At 38.8% G+C, this 14,014-nt stretch overlaps 1 protein-coding gene and 1 pseudogene across 5 annotated transcripts in view; one reads left to right on the top strand and one right to left on the bottom strand.

Moving 5' to 3' along the window:
• The window catches only part of CAB39L (calcium binding protein 39 like), a 101,046-nt gene that overhangs the window by 76,305 nt on the left and 10,727 nt on the right, over positions 1-14,014 (bottom strand). For 2 of the 4 annotated variants that reach the window (XM_079903196.1, XM_079903195.1), the window contains exons 2-3: positions 10,521-10,668; positions 9,828-9,903 (exon numbers count right to left, since the gene is read on the bottom strand). The gene's annotated coding sequence lies outside the window, so the exon portion shown is untranslated. The remainder of the gene's footprint in view (positions 1-9,827; positions 9,904-10,520; positions 10,669-14,014) is intronic. The other 2 variants (XM_079903197.1, XM_079903198.1) reach the window with 1 other exon arrangement.
• LOC307176803 (protein ILRUN-like) lies at positions 1,642-2,382 on the top strand (annotated as a pseudogene). Its single transcript has one exon. The product of its transcript is annotated as a protein ILRUN-like (transcript).

Raw genomic sequence — 14,014 nt, 5'->3', positions numbered from 1 at the left:
GCATTTGAGCAGAGTGAAAATTGATGTTATCAAAAATCATATAGGGACTTCCCTGGTGGCACAGTGGTTAAGAATCCGCCTGCCAATGCAGGGGACATGGGTTCAGTCCCTGGTTGGGAAGATGCCACATGTCACGGAACAACTAAACCCATGTGCCACAGACACTGAGCCTGTGCTCTAGAGCCCAAGAGCCACAACTACTGAAGCCCGCGCACCTAGAGCCCGTGTTCTGCAACAAGAGAAGCCACTGCAGTGAGAAGCCTGCACACCACAATGAAGAGTAGCCCCCACTCGCCGCAACTAGAGAAAGCCTGAGCACAGCAACGAAGACTCAACACAGCCAAAAACAAAATAAATTAAATAAATAAATAAAGAAAAAGGAAATAAAAAGAATCCGCCTGCCAATGCAGGGGACACGGGTTCAATCCCTGGTCGGGAAGATCCCACATGCTGCTGAGCAACTAAGCCTGTGCACCACAACTACTGAGCCTGCGCTCTAGAGCCTGTGAGCCACAACTACTGAAGCCCGAGCACCTAGAGCCCATGCTCCGGAACCACAACAAGAGAAGCCACCACAATGAGAAGCCTGCGCACCGCAAATGAAGAGTAGCTCCCGCTCGCTGCAACTAGAGAAAGCCTGCACAGCAATGAAGACCCAACAGAGACAAAAATGAATAAATAAATAATAAGTTAATTTAAAAAAAAAAGAAATGAAGGGGTACCAAAATAAATAAATAAATAATAATTTTAAAAAATCATATAAATGTAGTAAGAAGAAAAGCTAAAGGCTATAACTTGCATACATCAAATTCTAAGCTCAATAGTTACAATTCCACTTACAATTGCAGCACAAACAATAACCAGGTGAAATACATGCTATGGTATTCCTCCAACTTCCCAATTCAAGGAAAAACAAAGAATGAGGTAAGAAAGAAATCATGGAATCCTCAGATACAATATATCAATACAATATCATCATAACCAACAAAAATGGGCTTAGTGCTATAACCATAGTCAGATGGTAATGACTCTCTTATTTCCCTGCCCTTCTTTGATGGATCTATTTTCTGTTTTTTTCCACAGTTGATACTTGTATGAAAAGTTCTTCCTTGAATCAATTAAGAACACAACATAGCTTTTAATGAAAGAACAACTCTCATCCTATCAAGAACTGACACATGTTCGTTCTCTTTTTATAAAGTACGTCATCTTCCAATTTTCTGAGTTTTTACAAACTTTCACTTTGCTACAAATTATTGAAATCAGAGCTATACAAAACATTTTATGTTGGAAAATCATATTATTTCTGTTATAACTCTTTAAAAGTACAATTTGTAAGCTGGTGCTTTAGAACCAGGAAGGAAAACAGGATCTAAAAAGAACACAGAAAGGACAAAGAGAGAATTAGGTTGAATAAAGGGACAGAAGACCTTGAGTTATAAATTATTCAGTTTAAAATGTCCTGGGAGGGAGAAGCGAGAGGAGGCGTTGGCGGCGGCACTAGGGGGGCGCGGGGGTGGGGTGCGAGAGTGAGTGAGCAGCTGAGTGAGTTTATCCCTATGGTTGGTGAGAGGCCCGGGGCCTACCTCCGAGGAGCGGGGTCGCAGAGCCAGCTAGCAACGGGCACCTCCCGGGCCCCGGCCCGGCGTCGGCTCAGTTGTGAGGAGGAGGGGAAGCGAGTGTCCGGCCCCAGTCATGGAGGGCATGGACGTGAACCTGGACCCCGAGCTGATGCAGAAGTTCAGCTGCCTGGGCACCACCGTCAAGGACGTGCTCATCTCTGAGTTCCAGCGGTTGCTCGGCTTCCAGCTCAACTCGGCCGTCTGCGCCCTCTTCCTGGACATGACCAACTGGAACCTACAAGCAGCAACTGGCGCCTATTATGACTTTGAGAGCCCAAACATCAGTGAGCCCTCTATGTCCTTTGTTGAAGATGTCACCATAGGAGAAGGGGAGTTGATACCTCCTGATACTCAATTTATAAAAACATGGCAGATCCAAAATTCTGGGGCAGAGGCCTGGCCTCCAGGGGTTTGTCTTAAAAAAACCCCTGGAAGACCAATTTGGACATGTGAACATGGTAATGGTGAGATCGCTAGAGCCCCAAGTGATTGCAGATGTCAGCGTCCAGATGTGCAACCCCAGCAGAGCAGGAATGTATCAGGAACAGTGACAGATGTGCACTGCTACAGGACTCTACTATGTAGATGTCATCTGGGTCATTCTCAGTGTGGAGGTGGGTGGACTTTTAGGAGTAACACAGCAGCTGTCATCTTTTGAAACGGAGTTCAACACACAGCCACATCACAGGGTAGAAGAAACTTCAACCCGTTTGCCTCTCCCCAAAAGAACCAACAATCAGATGAAAACAACTTAAAAGACCCTGGGGGTTCCAGGTTCGACTCAATCAGCAAAAACACATGGTCTCCCGCTCCTGACCAAACCGAGCAAGATGAGAATAGACTCTCACAGAACTCTGTAAATCTCTCCCCCAGCAGTCACACAAACAACTTATCAGTAGTGACTTACAGTAAGGAATCTCCTCTACCCTAGGAGATGGCCATGAGAGAGCTCTGTCTGCCAGCATCTCACCTGGATTCTAGCACACTTGCTATTACATGAGATCTTGGGGGCTAGAATTTCAAATAGCGAATAGCCTTTTCTGAAGTCTTTAATGAAAGGAAAGTCAAACTCAACCAACATCCTTCATCTCATTGTAGGACTTTAAATAATATGTTTTCATTCACAAAAAAATAATAATAAAATAAAATGTCACGGGAAACTAGTCTCAAAGTATCTCTTTCTACAGTTTGAAGATTGTTGATAATGGAAAGTACTTTTTGACAAGATATTTAATTTTCAGACTCAAAGACATTGACAGCAAACAACACATAGAATTATAATAAAACATATTCACTGAATGGAAAAATCTCTATGGAATTAGTTCAGTAACTACAGTTGGATTTCATTATCTTTATAAAACACATTTTACCATAACTCTGAAGACTTATAAAACATGATCTAGAATAGGAGAAATGATTATAATCTATTAATAAATACTGACCACAGAAAAATACCCTTAATAAATGCAAACACAGAATGGTATCTCGTTTTACAAATAAAATATGAACTAGTGTACTTTTCTTGCTATATTAATTCTTTAAAAATATATCTTTTAGGGCTTCCCTGGTGGCGCAGTGGTTGAGAGTCCGCCTGCAGATGCAGGGGACACGGGTTCGTGCCCTGGTCTGAGAGGATCCCACATGCCACGGAGCGGCTGGGCCCGTGAGCCATGGCCGCTAAGCCTGCACGTCTGGAGCCTGTGCTCCGCAACGGGAGGGAGAGGCCACAATAGTGAGAGGCCCGCGTACCGCAAAAAAAAAAAAAAAAAAATTTATATATACATTATATCTTTTAGCCTTTTGATTTCAAAATAAATGCTCACTGTAAAAAAAAAAAAAAATGAACTTTTAATTTTATATGCTTCTCTATTGTTTGAAAATCCCCTCCCTTCCTCTTCTCTAATTACACTCCCCAAGGTTAACTACTAATAATAGTTTAGTTTTATTCTTCCTGACATTTGTTTCCAGGCAAACACAGACAGACATACATGTTGTTCGAGTATACATACAACTTTTAAAACATGGGATCATACCACACATACTGTTTTATAAGTTATTTGTTTTTCTTAATAGTAGATCCTGGATTTCTTTACATGCCAGATTTGATAGATAAACTTCATTCTTTGGGCCTCTCACCGTTGTGGCCTCTCCTGTTGCAGAGCACAGGCTCCGGATGCACAGGCTCAGTGGCCATGGCTCACAGGCCCAGCCGCTCCGCGGCATGTGGGATCCTCCCTGACCGGGACACGAACCCGTGTCCCCTGCATCGGCAGGCAGACTCTCAACCACTGCGCCACCAGGGAAGCCCCAAAACTTCATTCTTTTTAAAGAGCTGCATAGTGTTCCTTAATATTGGTGTACCAATTTTGTTAACCACTTCTCTACATGTAGATATTACAGTAGCTGCTGCTCCCCCGCCCCTTCTATCTTATAATCTATTTTTAACTTATTCACTGATAATACAAGTATAAATTAGGATTTAAAATTATGATGCCAGTTCTCCTTTGAAAGAAGCTGTAATGTGGTCATCTAATAGTAATAAACTTTTTTTTACTTTAAATAAAGATTTTGGCCTTTCATCACTGATAATCACATACAAAAGTTGTCACTGTTTTCCATGCAGTGTTATCAATAACTCTGAAAATTTTCAAATATAACTGATTTTCAAATTAACTACACATTATAGCCTAATTCTCCACTATCACTCAATTACATGTAACAACTCTTTATTGGTGTTTCTACAAGCCTACTGTAGTACGGCGTTGTCTAAGGAATTAAAAATAAGTCTTTCACAAAGGACTTGCCTTCAGGGAGCTTACAACTTTTGGGGAAAAAAACTTATTTACGTATATGAAACAATTACACCAGAATATAAAGACTGGAGAAAATGTAAAGGGAAGAAAAAATAACCAAAGGACCAAGTATTATAAGGTACAATATAGAGATTACCTAGTGAGGAGAGAAAAGATAAAGAACTAATGGAAGAAATGGGAATTTAGATGCACTTTGGAAAAGTACTAGGATCTGAATAGGGAGATAGAAAAGGGGGGAAGATACTCCCGGCAAGGGAAAATGTTTTAGGAAAATCTTGAAGACTGGCATGAAAAAAGAAAGGGGAAACAGTAGGAAAGGGGAAAGAAAGCGAACTAGGAAAAAGGGAGAAAAGAAAATCATGGTTAAGACAGAAGCATACAGGAAAAAGTTTCTGAGATGGAGTGGTGGGCAGGGAGGGTTGTTTGTTGCTTAGGCACATATATTTACTGTCAGAGGAAGAAGCCTGGGGAGAGGTAAAACTAAAAGATCCTAGTGGGAAAAGAAGTCAGTGGTAAAGGAAAGAGTGAAGAGAACAGTGAGACACAGAGATATCTCCTAGAGGGAAGAAGTAACCCAAATGGTAGCTGCTCCCTAAACACTTGGCCAAATGTTTTAGTCGCATATCAACCAACATTTAGCATTCAGCCCCTTCACTGGCTTCTGCAAGAAATCCAGGTACACCAAGGATTTCCTAATTTCCATACGTTTTTATTTGTGGGGTCACAGTGAGAGTCACATTACACAATATACAGCATTTCACTTGGAAAGTCTATTTAAGGGGCTTCCCTGGTGGCGCAGTGGTTGGGAGTCCGCCTGCCGATGCAGGGGACACGGGTTCGTGCCCCGGTCCGGGAGGATCCCACGTGCTGCGGAGCGGCTGGGCCCGTGGGCCATGGCCGCTGGGCCTGTGCGTCCGGAGCCTGTGCTCTGCAGCGGGAGAGGCCACAGCAGTGAGAGGCCCGCGTACCGCAAAAAAAAAAAAAAAAAAACCAATTTAACAATCATCTTCTCACACTTGAACAAGCCCCTTGTAGACTCAATATTCATCACAAATGAATTATCAAGGCATTTCTTCCAAACAAATTCAGCATTTTCTGCAAAAAAAAAAATTCTTGTGCCAACTACTAAAAGACCGACAATTTCTCCATCTCAATACAAAATCAAAAATACAGATGAAAAGTTTTCACCTTAGTAAAATAAGCATAACTGTTATAAGAAACAGAACCAATCTTCCTAAGAAATAGAAGAAAGATTTTTAAAATATAAACTATCATTGGCAAGAATGTGGTGAGACAAACTCTCATATGCTGCTGTGTAGAATAAAATCACTAAGAATATATCTAGAAAACAATTTATCAGAATATTCATGCTCTTTAACAGACTATTTCTACTAACAGAAAGCTATCCTGAGAAAATAATCAGAGATATGGCCAGATAGTCAACGATGTTATCGTAATGTTATTTATAATAGGAAAGCCTGGAATGTTTACAAAAAGAAATTGCTGAATAAATTATGCTATGCTACCATCTTATAATAAATTTAATAGAGGTGTCAAAATAATATTTTAAAGTGTCATATATTCATATAAGAAAAATATGTTAAATAAAAAATAGAATAAATATGAGTATTTCAAATTCACTTTTATTTTTTAAATGTGAGCAGTTTATTAGTGTTGCTTTGAAACACTATCCATCCCTTTGATTCACTCATCTGACACAGCTGATTACCCCCTTGGTTTTTTTTTTGTTTTTTTAATTTATTTTGGCTGTGCTCGTTCTTTTCTTTTTTTAATTAATTATTTTTTTTGGCTGCGTTGGGTCTTCGTTGCTGCACACGGGCTTTCTCTAGTTGTGGCGAGTGGGGGCTACTCTTCTGGCGGTGTGCAGGCTTCTCATTTCAGTGGCTTCTCTTGTTGCGGAGCACGGGCTTTAGGCGTGAGGGCTTCAGTAGCTGTGGCATGTGGGTTCAGTAATTGTGGCACGTGGGCTCTAGAGAGCAGCCTCAGTAGTTGTGGCACATGGGCTTAGTTGCTCCATGGCATGTGGGATCTTCCTGGACCAGGGCTCGAACCCGTGTCCCCTGCAGTGGGAGGGTGGAGTCCTACCCACTGGACCACCAGGGAAGTCCCTCAAATTCACTTTTAAATTATATATATACACACAACTATTTGTGTGTACATACACACATATAATTTTACATAGATAAAATTAGAAGGAAGTACAATGAAATTTTAGAAGTAATTTTCTTTGGGTGTTAGGATTGATTACTTTTTCTTCTTTTATTCTTTTCTGTAATGATCAGAAGCGAGATGAGGAAGGGAATGTCGTCATTTGCAAAGCATAGCAATAAGACACACACGCTGTGCCACTATTGTGGCTCTAAGGCCTACCACCGACATAAGTCGATCTGTGGCAAATGTAGCTACCCTCCCAAGTGCAAGAGAAAGTATAACTGGAGTGCCAAGGTTAAAAGATGAAATGCCACTGGCACTGGTTGAATAAAGCACCTAGAAATTGTATACAGTAGATTCAGGCATGAATTCCCTGAAGAACATCACCTAATCCCAAAAGAGCAGCTGTTGTAGCATCCAATTCATCCTTAAGGGTTTCAATAATTAGTCACTCAACAAATGTTTAAAAAGAAAAAAATCAAGTTTTCAACCATAGCATTCATAAGTGGAAAAAAATGTTTCTTTTTTTTTAAAAGCAGCAGCTACGTTTCTCTATAAACAGGCATTTTTAATTTTTTTGACACAAGAAATAGGCATTTTTTTAAAAATGTAGGCTCTGATATATATAATGTATACACTCTACACTGTTGTATTCTATGACTATGGTGAACTCTGCATACCCCTGAGTTTCCATTATAACCCCATGTTGAGGAAAGTTATGAGTGAAAAGGAAAGGAATAAGTTTGCTGTTGTCCTGATTTTTAGTTCGTAACTGACAACTTTAATGACACTAGAACATAAACTAATGTGAAGGAAGGGAACTTTTGTGTTTTGTTTACTGCTTTATCCTCAGCAAATATTTGTGAATAAATCTCCAATTGATTTTTTAAAATTATGAATCACATTCCTGTTCTACTATATTCTTTGTCTTGAATAAAAAAGTAAGGGCTTCCCTGGTGGCGCAGTGGTTGGGAGTCCGCCTGCCGATGCAGGCGACACGGGTTCATGCCCCGGTCCGGGAAGATCCCACATGCCGCGGAGCGGCTGGGCCCGTGAGCCATGGCCACTGAGCCTGTGCGTCCGGAGCCTGTGCTCTGCAACGGGAGAGGCTACAACAGTGAGAGGCCCGCGTACCGCAAAAAAAAAAAAAAAAAAAAAAAAAGTAAGACAAAGAGGAAGTGCTGACTTTTAAGTGATGAGTTGGGGAACCCATTAAAAACAAATTAGTTCTGGTTTTGTTTTTTCATTCCTGCCCGTACAAAGGGGATGATGCTTTCTCTCTAGAGAAGCTCATCTTAGGTTACTCTGAAGTGTTCTACTTTAGTACTAACTTTCTTCATAAATTGTATCCTGCTACTCTGATTAAATCATCTCGCCATCTCTTTTATTTTTCCTATATCTTTTTTCTCTGTGTATGGCCTTCCATGCACAGTTGACCCTTGAACAACTTGAGGTTTAGGGGTACCAACCACCAACAGTCAAAAATCTATGTTTAACTTTACAATCAGCTTTCTATAACTGCGGTAACCACATCTGTGGATTCAACCAATTGCAGATCATGTAGTACTCAAGTACGTATTTACTGAAAAAAATTCACACATAAGTGGACACGTGCAGTTCAAACCTGTGTTGCTCAAGGGTCAACTATAGTTTCTTACTCTTTTTAACTGTGCCTTATATGCTGGTTTAACATATTATTTAATTTTTAAGTTCTATTATGGGATTTTTCATTTCTGATATTCTAATTCATTCTTATTTTAATGTGCCTTGTCATTTTTATAGTCTATTACTCTTTATTTATGTTTTAGAATCCCTCTTTTTTTAAACATCTTTATTGGAGTATAATTGCTTTACAATGGTGTGTTAGTTTAGGCTGTATAACAAAGTGAATCAGCTATACATATACATATATCCCCATATCTCCTCCCTCTTGTGTCTCCCTCCCACCCTCTCTATCCCACTCCTCTAGGTGGTCACAAAGCACCGAGCTGGGGACTTCCCTGGTGGCGCAGTGATTAAGAATCTGCCTGCCAATGCAGGGTACACGGGTTTGAGCTCTGGTCCAGGAGGATCCCACATGCCGCAGAGCAACTAAGCCTGTGTGCCACAACTACTGAAGCCTGCACGCCTAGAGCCCGTGCTCCACAACGAGAGAAGTCACTGCAATGAGAAGCCTGCACACTGCAACAAAGAGTAGCCCCCACTCACTGCAACTAGGGAAAGCCCGCGCACAGCAACGGAGACCCAATGCAGCCAATAAATAAATGAATAAATTTATTTAAAAAAAAAAAAAAGCACCGAGCTGATCTCCCTGTGCTATGTGGCTGCTTCCCACTAGCTATCTATTTTACATTTGGTTAGAATCCCTCTTTTATTTATTAAATATATTTATCTTATGTATTGGATATTTCTAATAGCTGAAATATCTGTAGATCTGTTTCAGTTGTGATTTCTGCTGACTCTTGCTCATAGTGTTTTGATTTTTTCCCCTTGTATGTTTTGTGTTTTTTTTTTAAAAAATGAGTATATTTGTTAGAATTTTAACTATGATTATTTGATAACTAGGTTGATAATTCCTTCCATGGAGGATTTGTGATTGTTTCTGGCAGGTACTGAAGAGTGTTACAGACCCAAGTCTATTTTAAATTAAAACTCTCAATTTGTAGAGTTTAAGGATCATGAAAATAGTATAAAATAAGGCATCAAATCCAAGTGAATGTAAGCAGGAATTATTCAGGGGGATTTTAACTCCACCCAGAGCTGTATGACTCTCCAGGATGGTCTCTGATAGGCCCCCTTCACTTTGCAGAACGCAGGGAATTTTCCTCCGTCTCCATTCTTCTCCATGCACAAGTTTCTATGCCAAAAGAAACTGATGGATGCCCCCAAAGTATTCAGTGATTTCAGCACTCGTTTACCTCACAGAATATACTTGCTTGGTTTCTAGCCCCAGAAAGTTTCCCTTATTTTCTTATAGGTTCATCCATTCATTTTAAAGGATTTTTAAAATACTGAATCTAGTATTTTACATATTTGGTGGATGTCTTGTCTATCATACTACCAGAAATGGAAGTCTATTTAATACTCCTACAATTGCTTTGTAAAATTTAAATCAGGATATAATAATTACTCCTGTAAATTTTATTTTAGTGTGTTAACTGTAGTCTATAAGTCTGTCAAGGATACTTATAATCTTGACTGAGTTATTATATTAGCTTACCTTAGAAGTTGTGTATCATCTGCAAATTTTCTTCAACTTTCTCAGCCTTCACCAAAGTCACTGATCAACACAGCTTCTGACAAAAAGAAAAGCTTAAAAATTAATTTAAAAAATCTTTATAGAAATTTCAACGTTTTCCTTATTATCATGTACATAGAATTATAAATTGAATTTCCATCAGAATCATATAAAAATGAATCAAATTAAAATATGAATATCTCCCTACCCCAATTAGTTCAAGTGGCAGACTTTTTAAAAATTAGTACTGAACCAAATAAAAATATTTCATCATTAGGGAAAACCAGTATAAATGTGAAGGGGTGGCTTAGATGAGGGGAACTCTAGCACCACTGAAATCTCCATCAGCCCTAACCTTCCACAGGAGGAAACCACCTTATCTAAACTAGTATCTTAAAGGCCAATACAAAAAGGTTGTGCAAAGCTTAGAAGAGCTTTAAAGTGTCACGAAGGGAAGCTTTGAAAGGTTTTTTGCTTTTAACAGCATCATGAAAACCCATGCCTGCTAGATTTTTTCTTTTCTGCTTTGCCATAATTTTAGTTCACATCTGTCACTAATTTCAGTCATCAATGGCAACTTTTATAAAATTTCTATCTCCAACATCAGTATGAGGGCGTGTATGTGTGCATGTGTGTATGCTTACATTTTCCCATTAGAAATAAGAGAAAACTTACACTCTCTCCTTTAATACAATGCTCTTGCATGAAGAACGTATAAACAACTGACTTTGGGTCTGCATCTTTATTTTCTGAGCAGCAACTACTGGTTTAAACAGAACATTTAGCTCTGGATGTTCTTTCTTCTCAATATTTGATGTATATCCTGCAATAATGTAGTAGAAAAAACACAGGCTTTGGAATCACATAGATCTGGGTTTAAATCTCAACATCCCTCTTAGGAAAATAATATCACAAGTCTCAACGGGTAGCTGCACGAGCCAAATTATATAGCATATATATAGTGCCCAGCACAAAGCCTGCTACGTAACCTGTACTCTGTTATGTTAGCTGTCCTTCTGTGTAATTTTGTACTTCATTTCCACTTTGCTCAATCTATCAAAGGACTTTCCAGACTAAATTTTCTAAGTCATAGCCCTGATAAACTACTGTGGTTTTGTTCAACAATTAACATTTTGCAACACTTATTTTACCCAACAATAGACATAAAATACTTTAAAAATAGCAATACATCGGCTTCCCTGGTGGTGCAGTGGTTGAGCGTCCCCCTGCCGACACAGGGGACACGGGTTCGTGCCCGGGTCTGGGAAGATCCCACATGCCGCGGAGCGTCTTAGGCCCGTGAGCCATGGCTGCTGAGCCTGCGCGTCCGGAGCCTGTGCTCCGCAACTGGAGAGGCCACAACAGTGAGAGGTCCGCGTACCGCAAAAAAAAAAAATAAAAAAAAAAGCAATACAACAATTATACTACTGAATATACCCCGCTAAGAAGATACAGTTATCCCTTGCTATCCATGGGGGATTGGTTCCAGCTCCATCCCCCCATGGATACCAAAATCCACGGATGCTTAAGTTCCTTATATAAAATGGCATAGGGTTTGCATATATCCTATGCACATTGCACATATACTTTAAATCATCTCTAGATTACTTGTAATACCTAATACAATGTACATGATATATAGTTGCCAGTAAGGGGTAAATTCAAGTTCTGCTTTTTGGGACTTTCTGGAATTTTTTTCCCTGAATATTCTCGATCCATGGTTGGTTGACTCTGCAGATGGAGAATCTGAAGATACAGAGGGCCAATGTACAGTCCAAAATCTATGTTCTAAAGTCACTAAAATTGTTGCTTTTCTTGTGTGGCTATGTCACCAAACTTCTATATAGTTATGTAAATTTATTTTCTTTGTAGATTTTTCTTCTCTTTCTACCTTTTTACTTAATTTAATTTTTGAATATGTAAACATACATGATTCTAAGATTGAAACCATGTAAACAAGTTATAATTAGAGAACTCTATCATTGGCACCTTTCCCATTCCTTTCTTCTACATATTTAATAGATTACTCTTCAGTGTCTTTGTTTTTTCCACTTTGTAATATATTCTGCAGATCACCCGATATTGGTACATGGAGACTTTCTACATCCTCCTTATGCCTTCTAGTGAAAAGGGTGACTTGGAAGGGACACCATCAACCTGAAGATTATTCCATTGTTGCATGTACTTTAATCAGTTCCCTATTAATGGGCATTTTGGTTATTTCCAATCTTTCGCTAATACAAGTAATTCTGTTGTGACTAAATTGATACAAATGCCAGTTTATATTTTATGCCTGTGTGTCCTTAGAACAGATTCCTATGTTTGGGTCAAAAGACACACGCATATGTGATTCTGCCAGATACTACTTAATTCCCTCCTGGGCTTTGTGCTTTTGTATCCCCACCAGAAATGCATCAAAGTGCCTGTTTCCCCACAGTCCATAGAATATTTTATATAACTACAGATTTTGGTGAGAAAGGCTTTAGTGTAGTTGTGGTTTTTAGAATAGGTTTCATTTGTATTTCTCTTTGTATGACTGAAGTTGAACATCTTTTATATGTTTTGTCATCTGCATTTTTTTCCATGAAATCTATTTTCATATCTTTGGCCTGTTTTTCTACCAGGTTGATGGTAATTTGCCTTGATTTTTGGAGGTTATTTTCATTAAGGAAATGAGCTCTTTGTGCTGTATATTCAAATATTTCTTCCCAGTTTGTCACTTGTCATTTGACTTTGTTCATGGCATTTTTCACCATGTAAATATTTTTTTAATATAGTGGAATTTATCATAGTTTTAATTTTCTTCTGAGATTGAGTCATAGTTATAAAATCCTTGGCTTACAATTTCATAGACTTTAAATTTGTTCCATGCCTATTTTGCTTTGTATGTTGCCATTGAGAAGTTTGTTGCTAAACTCTTCTTTCTGCCTGGAAGCCCAGAGGTACTTTTCATTATCTTCAAAGTCCAATAGTTTTATTAGGACATGACTTAGTGTTGACTACTTGGGATCAATTTTCCCAGTACACAAGGAGCATTTTCAATACATAGATTTAAATCTTCTGTTACTTCCAGAATGTTTTCATGGATTTAAGTTTAAATATTGCCTCAGCTACTGTTTTTTTCTTCTTAGGAACTCTAATTTTACATATAATCTATATAAATCATTTTCTGACTTTTTACCTTTCTTCATTTAATTTTCATTCTTTTGGCTGTCTTCATATTTTTTCTCAATGCCCCTTATATTCTTTCCATTAGGTATCTTGGACTTCAGCTTCATTTTAAAAGATGATTATTTTTTGTCTTCATTTTGTTTCCTGAGTTCAGTAAATTCACCTTCCATTTCTTCCCTTCTTTTTTTGTCTTGGGGTTCTGAATTTGAAACTTTATCTCTGCAAATGCTTGTTTAAGGGTATTTCAGTTAGGAGTACTTAATTCAGGTAGTTTTCTTTAGCTCTTTAGTTGAGTAAGCTTTGGGGGAGACTTTCCATCAGCTGAAATATTTTGATTCTCATTTTATTTTTTCTACTTATAGTAACCTTATATGGGTGTTGCCTGCCATTTTCTGTTCATTTTGAAGGGTTTCAATTTTCTTAAACTAATTAACAACGGTACATAGACAGGAGTGAGGGATTTGGAAGAAATACTGGATTTTTTTAGTTCAACAGCACCTTCTGTTGGTTTAATAAAGTACAGACTTTTAAAAATCAGTAACTCCTTTTTGGGTGAAAAAGGGTTCATCTATCTTCTACTCTGTTTCACCAAGATCCTTAATTTCTACTACCTCTTCATTCTCTTTACCACCGAGCCTCCAGGTAAATGGTGACCCTTCCAAGTCATTCTGTTGCCAGAAGCAATACCTTTCTGAGATGGTCTCTTTGATCCTGTGTACTTTCAAGTCCCTTTTGTCTAAGGAGTCTTAAACCTTAGTATTTCCCTCCTTAGGGTGGGGTTTTCTCTTTTTGGAGTTATTTTACTTGCATTCTACTGACGCCAGTTCCTGCTTCCTTTTTCTCTGTTCTGAAGTCTCAACCTCACTTGTCACCTCAGCATGGGGTCCAGAGCTGAGTCTGCTCATTTCAGTTTATCTGTCTACATAACCATAATTTGAAATTACATTAGTTAGGCAAGGGTGGTGGTGATATACTTTGCTCTCCTTACAGATCTGTAT

This window comes from Stenella coeruleoalba, assembly GCF_951394435.1.
Source record: "Stenella coeruleoalba genome assembly, chromosome: 18".
Classification (NCBI taxonomy): Eukaryota; Metazoa; Chordata; class Mammalia; order Artiodactyla; family Delphinidae; genus Stenella; species Stenella coeruleoalba.
This window is presented reverse-complemented; position numbering and strand designations above follow the sequence as displayed.